This window comes from Gigantopelta aegis, chromosome 4 (genome assembly GCF_016097555.1).
Source record: "Gigantopelta aegis isolate Gae_Host chromosome 4, Gae_host_genome, whole genome shotgun sequence".
NCBI lineage: Eukaryota > Metazoa > Mollusca > Gastropoda > Neomphalida > Peltospiridae > Gigantopelta > Gigantopelta aegis.
In genome coordinates this window covers 32,385,805-32,402,512 of record NC_054702.1, presented here as the reverse complement: position 1 = coordinate 32,402,512, position 16,708 = coordinate 32,385,805, and the positions used below count along the sequence as shown (strand labels likewise).

Below are 16,708 nucleotides of genomic sequence, written 5' to 3'. Positions count from 1 at the left end.
TCATTTCGTACCATGGTTATTTCATACCATGTCTGTTTGGTCATTTCATACTTTCGTCATTTATTGTGCAGCTTAGTTTAATGATAGATAGTAAAATGTCAGATTACTGATTTAAAAAATAAACATTAGGCTAATGCAACTGTATTGAAGCCCCATCCCTTAATAAAGACAGTGGGCTAAGGGTGTAGGCCTGTATAAAATGGGGGGTGTCGTATCATATGAAATGATCAAAAGTGCCATGGGTTAATTGTCAGTTCGTCTTAAAAATAAACTATCACCTTCATGTGGCAATATACATGTATATGTTCAGAAAAGTGAATTCAATAGGGTTAATGGCCACTGAAACATCGTTAATTTACTTCTCTTATTCATTTAAACCTTTATTCATTTGCTCACTTTGCAAGGTATGTTTACACGTCAGCGTTTATTCGTCAACAATAAAAATAAGAAGTGGCATACCATGACAAAAATAAGATACCGAGTACGAAATGACTATGGTACGGAATGACTAAACATTGTGGTACGAGATGGTAAAAATTAGGTATGAAATGGCTATGGTACGAAATGACTGTGGTACAAAATGACCAAAGCACTATGGTACGAAACGACTATGGTACGAAATGACTATGGTACGAAATGACCATAAACTATGGTACAAAATGGATGGTACGAAATGACTAGTAACCGTCCCACATATAGGTGGGGTTTTTTTTAATGCCTCAAGATATTGAGCAGAAAGTTTTGTTCTGTTAAAAGATCAAGTTTGACTTTCATGGTGATTTACCCATTTTTCAAGAGTTATTGCCCTTTAACTTAGGAGTTATGAAAATTTGTTGGGCCCAGTAGGGGACATGTATTGCTTTAGCAGTACTCTCCGAATGCTTGGGGGGGGGGGGGGGTGGGGGGGTTGCTGGTGCAGTAAGTGTTTTCATACATGCAGGACCAAAGGTGATATTTTTAGACTATACATTTGAGTCAACAGAATGTCAATTTGCATCCATTGTGTCCAGGCTGCTCAGCCAAGTGTATATTTAGTGAAAGTGGTGTTAAAGGGTTTGTTAAAGTTCATATGTAATCACATTGTTTGGTCCTGATGTTTCATGATATCAAACTGTTACATATTGGTTAAAATTTACTTAAAGTTTACTTCAAATTTCTTCTAACTGCCTTTAAGCTCACTAAGTAAAACACCTTACCCACAAACCCATGAATGTGATGCCTCAACAAGGTCAAGGTCATTCAGAACAGTTAAATAGATAGTTTTGCTAACATTGTTTAGATTAAAGTTTTACACTTAAATACTTTACTAGATAAATTTTTTATTTAGTATGGGTGTTCTCCAAGTGACAGTGTACATATATCCAGCTTTATAAATGTGACACTGGGGCAAGGCAGTGACAACTTGGTTAAAGTTTTTTAAATTGCCATTAACACTTCGACATTTTTATGGGTGGCTGTCATTTCTGATATAATTTTTCATTAGGTGAGCTTTCCAACTGCACACCTTTGGCTCACAGAATGTAACCCCAGGGCAAGGCAATCAACGCTGTAATCATACAGGAATTTATCAGTTTGACAAAATGTATCTGTGTCTACATTCTGGTATTAACAGGCAGTTCTGAGACCATGGTGGTCTACACAGAACATGAACATTAGTGTGAATCATTAGAGCAATCAATGTATCCATTCCTGAAGGCCTGTCTGGCACCTATCTATATACCTAATGTATTTATAAACATTCACATATCCATTTCATGAAGTATAATTGCAAAGGTGTAGGGAAATATCAACAATTGCTTATTCTCTGTATTGTGAACAGTTCATGAGGTTGTGGTCTATTTTAGATAAGTTGGCAAAAACACAATAACCCCAAATTGCATTGAAGTGCTAAACAATAGTCTGGGGTGAAATATGCAGTGTAAAATATTTACATCTACAGTCCATCCCATCTGCCTACAAAAATGTTTTTGTAAATAATTTCAGTTTTGTTTGATGCCAGAAGAAAAGTAAAAGTGTTTAGAAAAATACTATTTTTGTGTCCAGTTTAGAAAACAATCGGCTCAGAAATAAATAACTTGTAGTAAATTCCATAGCATGAAAAAAAAGGCATTCCCCGTGGGACGGACTAGTACAGCCTTCTTACCATTAATTTACACATTAAATGTAACGTTTTGTTTAAATTACAAATTTTGGCAAATTCAATGTATTTTCTGGACCCAATAACTGATGTTTATTTTTGGGCCGTGATGTCATTAAACATTCATTCATTTATTCCTGATAAGATAAGATAAAAGATAAGATAAGATTTATTGCATTTAAACTTTCCACATGGGAACAGAGTGCACAAAATAACATCAAAAAGTTGCAGTATTAACAAACAATTAATGACTATAGTTTTATATACATAAACATGTATATCACTACTACAGTCTATTAATTATATTGGAAAACCAACTTGCACGTAAAACCTATGCTGGCTGAGTCCTGATTTTTCATAATAAAAATAAACTGCTCTTTGGGTGTCATATTTAAAAATGAAGGGTTGTAGTTGGAGATAAAATGAAATAACTTTGACCGCTGATACTTATATTTCTTACATTGTACAATGTGATGAAATTCATCTTCAATGGCATTGCATTCATCACAGAGATGCTGGTCAAGAGGAGTATATGGTTTTGTATGCCTACCAGTTTCAATCTTCAAGTTACGGTCACTTAGACGGAGTTTAGAGAAATGTTTTTTATGATCTGGGTTTAAGCAGTGAATTAGATATTTTTTCTTTGAGAGTTTGATATGTTCTCATTTTATTCCTAATGTTTGTAGTAGCTTAAAACACATTATAAATGAACAGAATAGGCATGTATCTCTGAAAGTAGTGTCAGCGGCTTTATGTCTGAAAGTAGTGTCAGCGGCTTTATGTCTGAAAGTAGGAAAAGTTAAAAGTTTGGTTTGTTTAACGACACCACTTGAGCACATTTATTTATTAGTCATTGGCTATTGGATGCCAAACATTTGGTAATTTTCACATATAATCATAGAGAGGAAACCCGCTACATTTTTCAATTAGTAGCAAGGGATCTTTTATATGCACTATCCCACAGACAGGATAGTACATATCACAACCTTTAATATATTAATCATGGTGCACTGGCTGGAACGTAAAATAGCCCAATGGGCCCACCGACGGGGATCGATCCTAGACCGACCATGCATCAGGCAAATGCTTTACCACTGGTCTGTATCCTGCCCCGTCTGAGAATAGGAAAGTCCAGTAGACTGAAGGGCTGGGGAGTTTTCCCTAAGGGCTTTGGTTGTTGACCAACTGGTTCTGCTGTTGTTGGCAGGTTGTGTGGTTCCAAATTCATAGCTGCAAAGGAAGAGATTGCTCCAAGACATTTATCTTTTTTTACTAGTCAGGTGCTGGTCAGGTGTTACCACAACAACTACATTAGATAGTTTGACTGGTGGAGCTGACCGGCTTGCTATGTGAAACATATGTTTACAAGTTGTTGCCTTAGGGATTGGCAGAAATTTAATTCTTGATACAGGTGAAAATAATTATAAATGTCTGAAGCTATTTGCCCTTGAATTAAATAGTTAGCTATCTGAGCTTGAGCACATATGTCCAGCATTTGAGACCATCTGTAATTTACCATGTAGTAACATCTTTTATTTACCATCCATCATCTAGTTTCATATGTAATTTATCATCCAGTACCATTAGTAATTTTCCATTCAACATCCTGTACCATCTGTAATTTACCATCCAACATTCTGTACCATCTGTATTTTAACATCCTGTACTATCTGTAATTTACCATCCAACATCCTGTATCATCTGTAATTTACCATCCAACATCCTGTACCATCTGTAATTTACCATCCAACATCCTGTACTATCTTTAATTTACCATCTAATATCCAGTACTATCTTTAATTTACCATCCAACATTTTGTACCATTTTTAATTTACCATCCAACATTTTGTACCATCTTTAATTAATACCCAGTACCATCTGTAATTTAACATCCATTATCCTGTACTATCTTTAATTTATCATCCAACATCTTGTACCATCTATAATTTAACATCCTGTACCATCAGTAATTTAATATTCATTATCCTGTACCATCTGTAATTTAATATTCATTATCCTGTACCATCAGTAATTTAATATTCATTATCCTGTACCATCTGTAATTTAATATTCATTATCCTGTACCATCTGTAATTTAATATTCATTATCCTGTACCATCTGTAATTTAATATCCAACATCAAATACTATCTGTAAATTGCCATCCCTGAACAGTTTACATTTCCAACTTATCAAAAACGCGCTGATGATGTTAGATAAGAATTAGGCCAACTATTTGTACTTAGAATTGTCTAAAATGTCTGTTTTTAATGCTGCTTGACTTGGACCATTTCTTTCCTTATAAATAATTTAATGGATTTTTTGTAAGAGCTGTTCACATCTCCATCAAAATGTTTGCTGTTGTTTTTTCAATGCCTCTAATTGTCGCTATTTAAATAATTGATGCAGATGCTTTTTGCATGGTCCTTAACATAATATGTTATGTTTTTATTCACTTTAACATTTAACAGAGCATCCAGAATTGTGCATAATGCAGCTAGTACAGACTGCTATCCATATACCAAGCCCATCAAACAGTTAATATGTTTGGCAAGAATGTATTGTTATTAATTTGGAAAACATACACTGCTATACTTTCAGTATGTTTTTATATTATGTTAACCATATTTTTAATTTAGGTTAAATATTGTGCATACTTGAAATTCCATGGTACAAGCTGCCCACTTCACTGGAAAGTACATATAAAAGATCCCTTGCTGCTTATGAAAAAGTGTTTTGGGCTTCCTCTGAGGACTATATGTGTGTCAGAATTATCCAACAGCTGATGCTTAATTAATAAATCAGCTCTAGTTGTGTTGTTAAACAAAACATACTTTTTTGTTTGGTTTACACTGAAAATGTAAATTAGCAGCAAGTGATCTTTTATATGCACTTTCCCACAAACAGAGCAGCACATACCATGGCCTTTGATATACCAGTCATGGGGCACTGGTTGGAAGGGGGAAAACCCAATCAGAGAATGGGTGTATTGAGGGGTTTTATCGTACAACCCAAGCACATCAGGTGAGCACTCTACCCCCTGAAGAAGATCCCGCCCCTATTTAGACTGATGAAATGCGCCAGTTTACACAAAGTGCCAGACAGTCAGACAGATTGTTATAAATTAACTCTCTCTCTGGACAAGACTTTGTGATTGTGCCAGTTTACACAGAAATCTGGATTACACAGTTGCCAGTTTGAAGCAGTTTGAAGCGAGTCTAGTGTATATGAAATAAAGATGAAGAAAATGTTGCCCTTTAACTCCCCAAACAAAACAGGAATGTTGCTCTGCTTACAGGTGAGACACACTGAATGTTTGTAAAACAGAAATCATTCTCAGCATGGCTCTCTCCCTGTCAGGTGACTCTCTGACATTTTACCTACACTGCACATTTGTGCACATCATTTTCCAATTTTTTTTAATTTGGGGTACAGACTGGATCAAGCAACCTTTGGAAAGATGCAGGGAGACCTCTAGTAACAATATTTATATACAACAAATTTAATATGTAAGTGTACGGTACTTCTAATATTAGGTTGGTTGTTTTTTAAAGTAAACATGTTATCATTATATATGTAGGCTTCTTTAACTGAATAGCAGCAAGGGATGTTTTTGTATGCACTGTTCCCATAGACAAGACACAGATCGTTCAAGTGGGTCCACTTTTATGGTGATTCTGGGATTTTTATGTTGTGAATGGATGCCATCTTGAAAAAATGACTCTAGAGGGTTATGCATGTCAAAATGTATTACAAAGTGAACAATGTATCACTTATCTGCTGCACTACAACACATTCCCCAGCCTTTGATATAACAGTACTGTGTCAGAATCTTAACTTAGAAACTTAATTTAGGCAAGGCATTTTCTCCACTAACCCAGAACTGATGTTACATTCTAAACTGACCAGCTATTTTCATAGACATATTAGCATAGATACACATGCATATAAAGGTGCTGTCTATAACAGCAATAATGACAAGACAGGATGTGAGCCAGTGGTAAAGTGAGCAACTGATGTGTGGTTGGTTTAGGATTTATCCCCATTGGTTGGTCCATTTTTTTTTATCCCACTGCCCCCTTTCCTTTCTCTCCTTTGAATTCCATCACATTTCTTCCCGATCTGGCAACTCCTCCTATCTTTCAACTTCTTTTGCTGTCCATCTCCACATCCAAGTCCTTGTCTCTCTAAACACAACATGTGCTTGTCTCTTGTGGCTGTTTGTGCCACACACCTGCCATTCCCCATCAGCTATTAGCTGTGGGCTTCACTAGTTACTTCTGGGTTTAACAAAAGGCAGTAGTATGATGCATATAAAATATCCCTTGCTGCTAATCAAAATGAATAGCCCATGGAGTGGGAGCAGCAGGTTTCCTCTCTTATTATTTGTGTGATACTTAACCATATGTCTGATACCACAAAAGAAATAATTGAACAACATCACTAGAGCACCTTGATATATTAATCATTGGCTAATGATCATTAATCATTATATAAAAATTCCTTTCCTTTACATTCCTGTCAAAATAAATATAAACAGAACATTGCAATGGACTTTGTTGGTGTCTCTGCTTTAGTTAATGCTAGGTTCAGACTGTCAACTGTTACAATGAAGTTGGCCAACTCAACTGTTGTATTGTAATTTCCCCAACTCCCGATACTTACAATAGGTATGCTCAGATTAATAACTAAATGGGTTATATGCAGAGAATCCAGTTGTAACAGCGCTCAGACTAACAACTGTACAGTCGTAGAAGTCGTGACAGCAGAAAGTTAGCCAACTTTGTGCTAGCAGTTGGTAGCATGAGCCTAGCATTACATGTTAAAAATTGTGGAAATGGAATCATTTTCAAAACATTTTGGATTTCTGAACATAAATTGTCCTATGGTTTCTGAATTATGTACCTTTTTTCTATCATGTAAAATACATTTTAAACTCCTACAAACACCAGGATTGCCAGAAACACATCGGATTTGGCAAACGTTACAATTTAAGCAAGTAATTGTAAGAAATGTGTAATTTAATGGTAAAAAAAGCTATAATAGCCAAAACTATTTCCTACTGCCTATTATAACTGTGGTCAACTTACAATCATTAACCTTTTAATCTGGGTTCAGTCATTAAAATTCCATCAAAGGTTAATACTGTTGGATCTGATTTGTGAAATAAATTCCTATACCAATATGTTAATCCACAAGTTTTGATGACTGAATTGTATAACACATATTTGGTAATAGATCTTGACACGCCATTTGGAAAATGTATTAATTAATCCATGGCAGCAATTAAATTCAAATACCGTGTCAGAGTAAGAAGGATTTAAATAAACATGAGTGCGTTCATTCTCAATTAATTCTGTCAAAGTTGGAAGCCATTCACTTGATTGTAAAGAATGAATGCAAAAGAATGTTTGTTTTAAACCTCTCACCCTAGTTATTTTCATTTCATTTCAACTTATTTTCGTGCTTATATTCAATTAAGGTTCAAGTACGCTGTCCTGGGCACACACACCTCAGCTATCTGGGCTGTCTGTCCAGGACAGTGTGTTAGTTGTTAGTTGGTTAGTGAGAGAGAAGAGGGTGTAGTGGCCTTACCCATTGAGCCCTTAAGAACTTGCTCTGGGTTGGAGCCGGTACCAGGCTGCGAACTCTGTACCCGAACTCTGTACCTACCAGCCTGTAGTCTGATGGCTTAACCACTGCGCCACCAAGCCAGTCCTAGTTATTAATCTCCTACTGGTCCAACCGGAGGGGACTATAGGTTTTGTCATGTCTGTCTGACTGACTGTCTGTTTGCCTGTCCATCCATCTCTCTGTCTTTCCCACATTTAGTGTTACAGACTTTTTTTCTCACAATATTGAGCAGAAATGTTGTGTGTAGCTTTATCATATAAAGTTACAGATCAAGTTTTAATTTTAATTTTGGCATAGTTATGGCCCTTGCACTTATTAGGACAGACAAAAATTAGTTGGATCCGATAAGGAAAATGTATTGCTTGAGCAGTACTCTCAGAATGCTTGTTATGTTAATATGTTAGGATATAACACATTTTTTCTATTAAATGAACCATTTTTAAAAACAAAGTGCATAACTTATCATCAATTTTGGCAAATATAATGTGTTGTTTGTCACCCTGGTGTTAGTAGTAGCTCAAAATTAAGTTTATGTAAAACAGAAAAACTTAACTAGAAAACTAGAATTATGAGCTTTAATGATATCCTGGTACATTTGTAATCAACAGTTATGATTGCAACACCAGATACAGAGTGAGAGAAGAAACCCACTGCTTGCCTCCAAAGCTACTTTTACTGATAAGCAACAAATGATTTCTCTATATCCACAGACAAAATGGCAAACATTACAGCCTTTCATATATCAGGTTTGACACCCAATAGCTGATGTATTTTTCATGATGGGGTGTTGTTAAACATCTATTCTATTCTATTTTATTCTGTTCATATATTAGCTATGGAGCACTGATTTTTAACAAGGAAAATAATATGTAGATTTGGTCTCATCAGGATTTTTTATTTTGTAATATGGTGGTTTTGGTAGTTTTACCAGCTGTTGGAATATAGGTTTGTTAAAAAAAAAACACCCCCAAACATCCAACATAATAATGTAGAGTTGGTAGTACATGTTTTAAATAGGTCAGTATGCCAAAAAAAAGTGTTGTTTCAAACAATTATAACTTCATGTAACTTCAATGGTTTATATCAACCATTTAAGTAGATTTAATCTATTTTGGAATAAACATTGTGCATGTAACCTTGCATAGTATATCATACAAGTAATTTATGTGGATATCTCCATTTTACATAGCCCAGTATCCAAGCGTTAGCTTGATCCGCAGTTGGTCTCGGGTCGATACCCGTCAGTGGACCCACTGAGCTATTTCTCATTCCAGCCAGTGCTCCACAACTGGTGTAACAAAGGCTGTGGTATATACTATCCTGTCTGTGAGATGGTGTATATAAAAGATCCCTTGCTGATAATTGAAAAGAGTAGCCTATGAAGTGGCGACAGCGGGTTTCCTCTCTCAATATCTGTGTGGTCCTTAACCATATGTCTGATGCCATATAACCGTAATTAAAATGTGTTGAGCATGTCGTTAAATAAAACATTTCCTTCTTCTTCGTCCTTCTCTCAGTATTTGTGTGGTCCTTAACCATATGTCTGACGCCATATAACCGTAAATAAAATGTGTTAAGTGCGTTGTTAAATAAAACATTTCTTTCCATTTTACCCAGTTCTGGACAGAATGTGGGTTTTTTATAAACACTTCACTTATTACTGCCATTATATTGTTGAGAAGCAATGGAAGGTGTGTCTAACATGTAAGACATGGCAATGTTGTACTGAACAAATCTCCAAGATTCTAATGTGTTTATTCTTGTGAATCACAATTGTCAGGTTACGATGACCTGGCTTTTCCTGTTGGATGTTGTGATTTAGAAAACACACACAATGTCTGTAGCTTCTAAAAACAATGGAGCCTTTGATGTTTCATCTTCGGCATTCGTGGAAAATCTGCCATGTTTTACCAGCATCCATCTCTATCCAGTTTCTTTGATATTATGATAACTACAGATGTGTGTGGCATCTTGATGTTCAGTTTGAATGAATGGGCAGGGAGGGTTTCCACCCCACTTAATTACAAAATCTAATATATCAAACATATTGGCACGGGTACACAGAGAATTTGTTTCAAAAATAGAAGAGTTTTCATTTCTTAATAAGACGAAAAGGCCCACACCTATTCCATGGTTTGTGCTGTCTTGTCTGAAGGAAAGTGTCTTTAAAAGATTTCTTGTCGCTAATGGAAAAAATGTAGCAAGTTTCCTCCAAGACTATATATCATAATTATCCAATGTTTGACATCCAATAGCCATTGATTAATGAATCAATGTGCTCTAGTTTTGTTGTTAAACAAAGCAAACTAACTCACAAGAGTTTCAGTATTAAGTTCAGACTAAAGGTTTGGTTACTCTTGTTGTTATTAAATGTTTGTGATAAGGCTTGTACTATTGAGATTCTGTCATGGGATTAAGGACCAAATTAAGATATGTCATGGGATTAAGGACCAAATTAAGATATGCCATGGGATTAAGAACCAAATTAAGATATGCCATGGGATTAAGAACCAAATTAAAATATGCAATGGGATTAGGGACCAAATTAAGATATGCCATGGGATTAGGGACCAAATTAAGATATGCCATGGGATTAAGAACCAAATTAAGATATGCCATGGGATTAGGGACCAAATTAAGATATGCCATGGGATTATGGACCAAATTAAGATGTCATGGGATTAAGAACCAAATTAAAATATGCCATGGGATTAGGGACCAAATTAAGATATGCCATGGGATTAAGGACCAAATTAAGATATGCCATGGGATTAAGGACCAAATTAAGATATGCCATGGGATTAAGGACCAAATTAAGATATGTCATGGGATTAGGGACCAAATTAAGATATGCCATGGGATTAGGGACCAAATTAAGATATGTCATGGGATTAGGGACCAAATTAAAATGTTCTCCTTTATATATATATGTAATAATTATTTCCAGTTGTTGACTGTTACTTTAACAGTATGGAAAGGATTCATTTAATGAAAATTTAATATTACTTTTACAAAGGATCCACTGCTACCTTCTTTTACAGTCTAATGATTCCATATCAGGTTGTTGGCAACTACATACCATATGATCATGATAAAAACATGTTTTTCTTTAATCCATTACACTAAAGCAAATGCATGTACGATGTATAATACAGTTTGAAAAAGCAAAACATTAAGTGATCAACAACGCGGCTGAATAAGAAATATTTCTCAGTTAACAAAAGGGTTGCCTTGTGTGCCTTGACATATTATTGTATATGTACATGTTTACTGACTGGTTCCATGTTAGTACGGTATAGCAGCTTTGAGGAAGGAAATGTTTTATTTAATGATGCACTCAACACATTTTATTTACGGTTATATGGCATCAGATATATGGTTAAGCACCACACAGATACTGGAAGAGGAAACCCTCCATCGCCACTTCATGGGCTACTCTTTTCTATTAGCAGCAAGGGATCTTTTATATGCACCATCCCATAGACAGGATAGCACATACCACAGCCTTTGATGTACCAGTCGTTTTGAGAGTTGGACTGCTATTATAGCATAACCAGAAGTTTATTTAACGACAGCACTAGAGCACATTGATTTATTAATTAACAGCTATTGGATGTGAAACTTTTTTTGTTGTTGTAATTTTTAATCATTGGGCTATTTCTTATTCCAGCCAGTGCACTATAAATGGTATATCAAAGGCTGTGGTGTGTGCTATCCTGTCTGTTGAATGGTCCATATAATAGATCCCTTGCTACTAATGGAAAAATGCAGCAGGTTTCTTTGCTAAGACCATATGTCAAAATTACCAAATGTTTTATTTCCAATAGCCAATGATTAATAAATCAATTTGTTCCAGTGGTGTTGTTAAATAAAACAACATTTTGTTTTTGCTATAATAGTCTAACTCGATGGTGTTGTAAAACAACAGACTTTAACTTTAAATAAATAGTGGTTTGGAGTCTAGCTGCACTAGCTCTGGCTAGACCACTATTTTTGTTTGGTACAAGAAACAGTGATTGACTGCTTTGAAAAAAAGAAGAAGAAACAACAAGCCTTTAATTAGAATTTTAATTAGTTCTAACAAAAATGCAAAGTAAAGCTTTTATTTTCAAACTAAATTTCTCACATTAGCTAAGTTGCCCTATTTACTAAATGAACAACAAGAAAACCTTTCTTGTAGGTGTAGCTGGCTTCATTTTCATGTCTGTCATTACATAAACCCTGTTGGTAGCAGTCAAACCTTGAATCCAACCAAGCTGTGAAAACATTGTTGGTGTCTAATTAATTCATTTGATCATTAAGTCTGCTGATTTAACAGGTCAGAAATTTTATCTGTTGTAAATCCCACCCTAGCTGGCAGGTACCAGCTGATTATGGAAGATTCTCGGTCTTGGCACCTGACCAAGGTATTGTTGCTGTATGAAATCACAGATAATTGTCATCCTGACCCTGCAAGTGATAAAACCATTAAAAGAAGAAGTCAGCCTGCCTGGGAAGGTTTTCTAATTAAAGCTGAAGCTAACCTTTGATCGGAGCAATTCTTTCCCGATTAAAAACTGCGATGTTTTGTTAACCTCTTGGTCAGCTGGGCTCTTGTTTGCAATCTTCTGGTTCAAGTTACCTTCATATTAGGTGAGATAGACTTTCAGTTATTTATTGTAAGAATTTCATAATGTTTATGTTTGAACTTCATATCACAGAAAGAGGCTTTTTTATACATATACATGAACAAATAAAAAATAAATGTAAAGCTTTTATATTTACTTGATTTACATTTAATTTGTAGATAATTTTTTTTTTTTTTTTTAAATTTTTTTTTTTGTAACAGTCAAAGTTTTTTTTCCCCACCTATTTAAATTTTCTTTTTAATATAAGAGTTAAAAGAGCCAAACTGATCACTCTAATAAGTATAAGTAAAGTTTGTTTTGTTTAACAACACCACTAGAGCACATTTACATGTTTATTGGATGTCAGACATTTGGTAATTCTGGCATATAGTCTTAGAGAGAAAACCTATTACATGCTTCCATTAGTAGCAACAGATTCAAGTGGGCAGGGGGTGAAGAAAGTTTTATTTAATTTTAAACTAATTTTAAAATGTCCCATCAGTGTAAATCACAAGTAAGTACTTAAACACAAATAAGTACAATCTCTTTTTGCATTTATTCATATATATTGAAACATCTGTAGTAACCACTAGTAACCAGTTCAAGAATTTCTTAGGTTACAAAACAAAATTCTTTATCATTCTGAATAGCCAGACAACTACATGTATACAGTTAGATAAATATTAATTAGAAATTAGAACGTTTTGGAATTTATTCTGGTTTTATAAAGTTCTTTCCCCCCCCCCCCCCCCATGTTTAAAAAAATATTATTTCCTGCTTAAATCAATTTTTATTTTTTTCCCACTTTGAACTTGGTCATTGACTCCATATACATGCCTGCCATGAAAAATAATATACAAAATCAACAAAATGTACCCATACTACTACATATAATAATTGCTGAGAAATAGAAATGCCTATTTTCAATGTACATGTATTAATTTGTTAAATAATTCTAATGAAACCAAAAATTGTAAATTTGTGTCAAATAAATACTATTATTAGTTGTAATTTGATTGGGTCTAACTGTCTGTCAATGGTGATAACTGGAAATCACCTCTAATTGACATGTTTAATGGACAGTCCTTTGACACTACTGGTAGTCAATAAGAAATGAATTGACAGTTAATTTACTCAGCTTTTGGTGTCGATCATTATGTGATAAAAAATCTGCTAGAAATAAAATCTGAAAATCATTTTGGTTCAAATCAATGTTTGAAAATTGTTGAAATCTTTTTTGGCATTTGCTTACTGTTAATGGAAATATATTTAAAATAGCGATGATTTCTTATGTGCGTGACTGAATTATATTTATTTTTAAACATTGATTACATATGATCAATACTAGTATTCAACTGAAAAACGGAATAAAATACATGCAAATTTAGTCTCAGTGGTAGAACACAGGCACCAAAGTTGGGAGAAAAATCAAACAATATTGTAAAGTACACTGAACAACAAAAGAAACGCAAATATGAATTTAGTTTTCTTTGATTTGTTTTAAATGTTTCAGTTTCAATTCCATTAGTTTTTGTGTCTGTTAAAATGATCAGTGACTTGTGCAAATTTTGGGCCTATCTGACAGTCTGTTAACTAAATTAATTTTGTCATGAAAAAAAAAAAAATGTATTAAAATATTTGTGGATGGGTTTTTGGGTGGTTTTTTTTGCTCTTTGGTATGTATTACTGAACAGAGTATTGAGTTTTCCCCAAAACATTCATATTATTCAGTTAAAGGTATGTAAGTCGTCTAAAAACATTCATATTATTCAGTTAAAGGTATGTAAGTCGTCTAAAAACATTCATATTATTCAGTTAAAGGTATGTAAGTCGTCTGAAAACATTGCATGATACTTTTAGTGGAAGCTTTCCTTTTCTTTCATTTCTTTTGTCTACAGAATTTTGATTTTACCAAAAGGACCTTTTAGAAATACATCCTAATGGAATCATTAGGATATGTGACAGTTCAGAAGACTTCAAAATTAATGATCATGAACATAAATATTTTTCTCATTTCCAAATAAGATTTGAAAAATTTGGGTTGTGGAGTGCTGGATGAATTTGGAGGTAATTCATAAATCAAAAAATAACTTTCACATGGCTATGTTTAAAACAAATTACTAATTCAAACAAGAAACTAAGTTTTTGATAAAGATACCATAAATGGTAGAAGAAGACCTTTAACACTACAGTGAAACCCTTCTAAACTGGACACCAACAGGCCAAGTAAAAAGTAAATGTCTAAGGGGTACCCAGTTTAGAGAGTGATTTTAAAAACTGTCTGGTTTTGAGGGATTTCAGTTTACTGAGGGTCCAGTACATGTATCAGTGGTGCCTTTCTTCTACAAAGGGGTGGGACATAGCCCAGTGGTAAATCACCTGCTTGATGCGCGGTCGGTTTGGGATCAATCCCCATTGGTGGACTCATTGGGCTATTTCTCGTTCCAGCCAGTGCACCGTGACTGGTATATCAAAGGTCATGGTATGTGCTATCCTGTCTGTGGGATAGTGCATATAAAAGATCCCTTGCTACTAATTGAAAAATATAGCAGGTTTCCTCTCTAAGACTATATGTCAAATTTACCAAATGTTTGACATCCAATAGCCGATTAATAAATCAATATGCTTTAGTGGTATCATTAAACAAAACAATATTTTTTTTTTTTCTTATACAAATTACTTGTTGACCAGAATACAGTCTACTCTCCATGACACCTCCAGGGGAAACACTCAGACACTGGAAAATGCTTGTATTAGACCAGTCTGCAGGAAGAGACCATTGCTGGAGTCCTGTTAGCTGATAGGTGTAAACAGTTCAAGTTAGCGGGTTTCACTATATACACAGAAACCATGGAGGTACATAATGCCCATCACTTGTCACTGACATCACAGAAGTCAGAAGTGTGAGTACACATTAATGGCGTGAATGTCAAATATTATTTAACCAGCCAACTGGGGCAAGGCTAATGATTAATCCCCATGTAAAGTAGTTAAGCCAATTATACAGTGCTGTTTACACATTTACACTTAATATTGATCATGAAAGCATTGCCTTAAATTTTGAGATTTCTGATGAAGAAATAATGATATTGAAAGTGTGAAGAGACAACTGTTTTATTTTCTGGTCATTATAATAGTAATAATAATACACTTAACCCAGAAAAGGTTAATTATACTTTGTAGTTTGGCACTGGAAGTGACACCATAATAGCAAACACGAGGTTATGCTGACACAGCTTGTGTCTTCGTAAGTAGATTCCATGGAGTTTAGTCTGTCATCATCCCGAAAACTCTTATTACATCAGTTGTTAGATTGAAAGTGATATAATAAAAATAACAACATGAAAAAGGCTTTAGGGAAGATACATTATTGAGCTCTAAATTGTGGTTCTTACCCTAAAGAAATACTAGTATAAATGTATTTTAAAATGTCAACAGCAAGACTACAATGTTTAGATACTTAATAATTGCAATATAATGTTATCAGTTATGAAATCATATATTGAAAAATTGGTAGTTAATTTTAATTAAATTGCGTGGCTTTAATAAAAATAAAAAAAATTGGAGTTTCAGGAGAAATCTTATATTTCCTTATAATTTATGGAAACGTTATTTTATGGCAGTCTGGATGTTGTCAGCTCACCTTTAGTCTGAAATATTTTTTCACAAACATTTTTTATATATTGGTTGTATATATTTAAAAAAAAAAAAAAAAAAAAAAAAAAAAACCCAACTTACCCAACAAACAAAGATGGGCGATATATCAAAGTGCACCCCTTTAGTTAAGGTCTAAGTTTTAAAAAGTTGCATTGTGTCATTTGCCTGACATCTATAATTGTCTGTTAACAGATCAGTTCATTTATAGCCTCAAAAGCGTTTTGAAAAGACGGAAAGCATTACAGCAGATGATTTTACCTTGAATATTTTTCTTCATATATAACGTATTAAGAAAAAGCACTAATGTGTTTTCATTGTTACTAATGAACTTGGTGCCAAAACCCATGTATGGAACGACTGTGGGTGAATAATGTTCACTGTTCGTGTCAGTGGTGTTGGTGTGTATAATGTCTGATATGTAGGGCAGATAGGACATGTATGCTTATTTTGTTACACATACCAGTGCATGTATTATATATACTCTTCAAAAAAAGAAACGCAAAAGGGTACAAATGGGTTATAACTCCGATTTTATGTTTCCTACCAGTTCATGCTTTGTGAATATAAGGTCATTGCATGTCCCAAACACATTCCCACGGTTACATTCGATAAAACGCAGCTACTGTACAATAAAGTTCCAAAATGTGAATATTCGCAAAAACGCAGCCACGTG

The 16,708-nt window shown here is 34.4% G+C and overlaps 1 protein-coding gene across 2 annotated transcripts in view; it reads left to right on the top strand.

Annotated features, from left to right (window-relative positions):
* The window catches only part of LOC121370395 (apoptosis-stimulating of p53 protein 1-like), a 119,513-nt gene that overhangs the window by 57,987 nt on the left and 44,818 nt on the right, over positions 1-16,708 (top strand). Inside the window, exon 1 of one of the 2 annotated variants that reach the window (XM_041495587.1) lies at positions 15,184-15,281. The exons of the other annotated variant lie outside the window; for it this stretch is intronic. The gene's annotated coding sequence lies outside the window, so the exon portion shown is untranslated. Of the gene's footprint in view, positions 1-15,183; positions 15,282-16,708 lie in introns of those variants that run through there. 2 annotated transcript variants of the gene reach the window in all.